The sequence below is a fragment of the Amblyomma maculatum genome, chromosome 7 (assembly GCF_055883805.1).
Source record: "Amblyomma maculatum isolate TAMU_Amacu chromosome 7, ASM5588380v1, whole genome shotgun sequence".
Taxonomy (NCBI): Eukaryota; Metazoa; Arthropoda; class Arachnida; order Ixodida; family Ixodidae; genus Amblyomma; species Amblyomma maculatum.
The window spans coordinates 136,173,153-136,178,544 of NC_139350.1; the positions used below are offsets into that span (position 1 = coordinate 136,173,153).

General features: G+C 48.5%; 1 pseudogene; it reads right to left on the reverse strand.

Annotated features, from left to right (window-relative positions):
• Nucleotides 1-218: 218 nt before the first annotated feature.
• LOC146184817 (uncharacterized) lies at nt 219-1,390 on the reverse strand (annotated as a pseudogene).
• Nucleotides 1,391-5,392: the final 4,002 nt, after the last annotated feature.

Below are 5,392 nucleotides of genomic sequence, written 5' to 3' on the forward strand. Positions count from 1 at the left end.
TGGAGCACGTGCGAATTTCAACCAAGACTAGTTCTAAATCGGTTGTACAATGGATAGGAAAAGACAAAATAGCATCACAGACGGCGATAAGCACGCCTCCACCACACCGAGCACCCCTGTCACATCGATAAATGTTGTAGCGCTTTTGACAGTCAAAGAGTTCACTGCTATCAACCTTCGCAGACAGCCAGGTTTCAGTAAGGCATACTATGTCGGCGTCACAAGCATTGATAACAGAGCAAAAATTGTCGCGTTTTGGAAGTATGCTCCGTATATTTGTGAATAAAAATGAAAGTTGGTTACTGACGGGTAACTTTATTCCACTGCCCCTCGCGTAGTGCTAATCAGTGATGGGCTGAGCGGATGAGGTGGAAGGAATAGATAGTGCATGCATGTCATCAGAAGATTCGACCAGTGGCGTAGAGACACTGGAAAGTACATGTACGCAATCATCAAAGGGATTGTAGGTGTAACATGTTTTGTTTATGTACAATTTATTGAAACGAAGTTTGAAGGTTAATGGTTGGGTTTTGCCAAATTCAACCAGTTTCTTCCTAGCAAGACGAGTAGCGACGGAATAGTCTTCACTAACTCCAATTTTTTCTTCCTTCTGCTTAGAACTAGCGACGAGTATTTTCTGTTTAAGCTTGTAAGACGAAAATTTAGCAATAAGTGGCCTGCATTTATTCGGAGTATACACGCCGAGCCTATGTGCTCTTTCGACCAGAATTTCGGTGGGTGGAATTTTCAAACAGGACGAAAGCATGCTAACCAGTTTTTCCTCTGACTGAGCCCAGGATTCGGATTGTGTGTCTGATAGGCAGTAGAAAAGAAGGTTGTCTCGCCGCTGCCTGTCTTCAAACTCAGCCTGCTTAGAGTGCAGTTGAGAGTTTTCAGTTGAAAGACGATCAATCGACTGGCGAAGACGCTGTAGCTCCTCAACTGCCTCAAGGGTGACGGTTTTGCGTTCAACCCCTGTTAGCCTTCTTTCTATATCTGCCAGATTTTCTTGAAATTCAGCCTGTGTTTTTTTAAGATCGTCAACAGACTTGATTAAATCATTCTGATCCCTTTCCATTTTTTCAGTCGCGTGTTCACAGTTTGCAATATCGAAAGTATATCGTCCATTTGCGTAGAACCAGAATCTCACGGAGAGTCCTGCGCCCTCGATCTCGTGTTCGGCGGAGGCCCAGGGTTGAGCTCAACATCGCCGGACAACATAAGCAGATGGGTTGTAACATCAAAGCATTCACTGAACACGGAAAGCAAAACTCCCGGGCGTGGGAACAGCAGCAGACAAACGTTATTCGATTTCTTAGCGTATAGAGGTGTAACAGGACTAACCTGGACGAGGAAGCAGAGCGGGTTAGAAAACCGCATCGTCGTGCTGTTCACACGCCCACTAAAGACGCTGTGATCCCGCCAGCTCTTCATATAGGCAGCAGAGGGTGATGTTGCCGTCGATCCGGATCTTTGAAATGATGGAGGGATGACCGTGAAAATCCGGGTGTCGTGAGGCCAGGCGAATACAATTCCGTTGTTGAAATGACAGGGCTTGCTGGCGTCAGTGGTGGGTGAAGATAGCGGTACAGCGCTGAAGTGAGCCCATGCGGTAACCTGGATGAGGAAGCAGAGTGGGTTAGAAAACCGCATCGTCGTGCTGTTCACACGCCCACTCAATCCTTCTTATATGCCCCACCTTCCGTCATCCCCCATGAGCGAATGTCGCAGAGTCTTACTGGGAGTCTTTTATGACCAACACTTAAAATCAAGACTAACGCAAGATCATCTCGAGTGCTATGAGGAGGATTTCGCTCCAAGGACTTGCTTTTGTCTTATAAGGGTGTTTGCCATGTTGTAAAGGAGCACCCAAGTGCCATGCAGGGGGCTTCGCCCCACTGTTTGTACATATGGCAAAAAATGTTTCTACCACCACCACCACCACAGTGCTGCCCCCATTGACATGGGCGAGAGGGCACGGTCGCGCACGTGTACTTCCAATGCCCTCCAGAACTAGAGGGCGCTGGTGCGTCATACTGCATGTCCCGGCCTTCTTTCACACTGGGAACGCGACGAGGCGGCTTGCGCTGACCTAACTTCGCGAGGGTGCTATTTGGAAGACCGAGGAGGAGGAGCATAGTTTCGGCTCCCCTCAATAAATTGGTTAGTTCTCATTTCCAAGTCTTCCTCTTCACCTCTGCCAGTATGATCTTATTAATGTTAGGCCAAGCTAGTGGTACATCACGGCGGACATTTTGGAAGCAATCAGAGCGTCCCTTATGTATCGCTTTGCCAGGTGTGTCCTCCCCATTAAGGCTATGGTGTTCACACGGGCCAGCTTGCAACCAACTTGTCCGTTTTATGGCGGTAGAGAGGACACTGTGCACATGTTTTCACAATGTCTTCTTCCTGAAGTGCTTCTAGACCGTGTGGCTGACCGCTTCCAGCTTCCGGGTATACCGTTGTGCGATACCTGAATCGTTGCCAGGCGAAACCGTTAACCAGTTCGTCCTCCTGTTCATGGAGTGCACGTACCAAATATGGCTGGCGTGCTGTGCAGCCGCATACTGCTGCAGGGTTCCAGGCCTTCATGAAGTAACCTCAAAGACATGGAAAAAGGTCTGGTTTTACTTGCAGCAGGAATGTCGCAACCTCGGCGAGCGGAGGTGCTCGAAGATTTGGCGTCGATCGTCTGTTATTTTCTCGGTTACTGGTGGAACACTTTCTGTTTCGAAATGATTCCATCACAGGAAACGGTCGTCCTTCATGACACCTGTTGTGTGGTTATGACGGTCCAACGCCTCGCTGTCTCATTGTGACGATGGCGAGACAGGCTGTCTTCGCGCTTGATGGAGCCCACTCCTGTAGTGGCATCGCGCGGTTGTTCTTTGATCGGGTAAAGCCCTCACCGCGAACCCAAAACGCTTCCCTATACCACGTTTGTTTGTGCGCGGCGGGGCGGGGAAGGGGAGAGGGGGCCGGGACTGCCGGAGGTGTTAAACGGTATACGGGTGATGATGAGCTGATGAGCAGTGTGTGACTGACTACGGGGCACGGCACTTTCGGGTGTTTTATCTGACAACGGTAGCTTCGTGAGCGCTGCGCTGTTTGCGCTCCTTCTCCGCGTTATTCGAGAGCGCCCCGCACTACGACCTCTGGCTCTTGACGAAGCTACTTTATCAGTAGCACGCAGGCCCCGGCTTAGACAAAGTCGTAAAAAAGAGCTATGAGCTAGATATGTGCAAAACGGCTCACTCGAACTAGCGGCTCGGAACGGCTCAGCTCACGTAAACGAACCGGCGCATTTGAAAGGCTCACCGGCTCAATTAATCCTGTAACGGTGAAGAGGCAGTCACGTGGCGCCTCTGCACTGTTTCGATCGCTTTCTTTGTGTGCCGGCTGGATCCCTGTCCCCCTTCTCCCCCTTTTCTCTTCTCTGCCACGCGTACATCTATTTTTCCAGTCCGCTCGCACGACACTATATGTGAGCAAAAAAAATGCTATTTAGTCCTATCCTGCCACAACGCAACCGACGATTGGCCTATGTTTATCGACGTGATAATGAGACATGCTCACAAAACGCACAGAAGCGGATGACATGGACGACTACGCTAATGAGTAAATGAAGAGCAGGACGCAAACTGCGCATTCACCTGTTTTCTTTAAAGACGAAGAAGGCTTAATCTTCGAAGACTGATGTTCCACCAGCACACGATGCACGACCTGTGAGTGTCGTGAGACATCGTTCGAACAGCAGCAGGCAACGAACGGCGCCATCGTTTGCCAATTAAGGCTCCTTCACATCTTCCTTCAGTGGCCTCGGGTGCCACACTATAAAACGCATACAAAACAGAAGGGGATGCCGCGCACACCGTACACAGCGGTCGACTACGTGTAGCGCCAGTCTACAAACGCCGGCCGCCACTCATCGGTAAGAAAACTAAACCATAAAATTTCTGGAGAAAAAAAAAAACAGCGTGCGTTAGAAGCTGTGTACCCGCGGAGACATCCGAAGGTGAGAGGTGGTTGCGCCTGTTGCGAGGAAGGGGGGAATGCAGTTGCTTTCTTGCACTGCTAATAGATGGTACACATATCGCACCCGTCAGAAGAATTACCCGGCTCTGGCGGAACGGTTCGGCATGACCCACTCACTGAACGAGATAGAACCAGCTTTCCAAAAGAACCGCCCATCCCGTTTACCGAGCCACTGCTCACTCGCTTTAAAAAGAGCGGCTCAAAGGCTCATATTTCTTTTATCATGTTGGCTCGCGGAGTTGCGCTTAGTTTTCAGTCAGCCTCCTTTGTACACGTGTAGTCGCCTCTCTGTCTGTTGTGAATAACTTCTGTACCTTGTGTGCTGTTTTTGTTTAAAAAGTTATTTCTTCTTTTACTGCAAGTTGGTCGTTCTTCGTCGCTGCGCGTGAGCTACACGTCGTCCGCCAAATCGACAAGCACCTCGGAGAGGTGCAGAAGTAGAAAAGGACATAATGAACCTGACTTTACTGCAGAAGGGCCGGCTTTACCTAATTACGGCTTTACGAACAGAGCACCCATATTGGTTGTCTGATTTATTTAAATCTGTATTAGAAACCAGTCTTTAAATAGGAAGTTTTTCAATTTTGTTTTGCTTCTCCTCCGTAACTTTCACTGCACACCTGTAGATTTAGCATTTCTGCCATCCTATATGCTTCGACAAACCGTCTCGCTCACAACGGCACTCAAGAGAAGACTATGCAGCCATGGGTTCTCATAAGTAATATTAGTATCCTTTAGTATGAAACAGGGGAGGGAGGAGATTTAAAAGTAAAAACAAACCGTTCTTTAACGTAACTCCAGAGTCCGCAAATCCAGCCTCTCTTTCCGAAGTAGCCACGCCACTGCACGAAATTTTGTCCAAAGTCGCATCCATGCACATAGCAAGTCGCTACAAAATCGTTGTTTACTCAAAAATAAGATTAACTGAATGCTGTCTATCAATTTTTTGCTATCCTCTTTGCCCATCTCTTTCATCTTGAGGATCTTTTCCCTTTGATCTTCGACCGCCATAAGGCGGAACGCCTTCTCCTTTGTAAATCTGCAAAAGTCAGTCCATTTGAGGAAAGCGACGTGGGCGTCGTTCACAAATGGGCGAAAGCACTTCCGCGCACTAGAAAGGGCTAAATTTGCAAGGTATTATCTTTTTAGCGAGGCGTAAACGCCGTGATACTTCGCTCCATTGATCGTTCGAACTATAGGCGACGTATATTCGTTGCAGTTATTGAGGAGGCATTTTGATCTGACATTCCTCCATTCACCGTAATAACTGAAACAGGATAAGCGTACCGTTTTAACACTCCCGTTTCAGCTGTTGAACGGCTTTCATCTTCTGGGTATCAGCTGCTCGAGCTGAGTT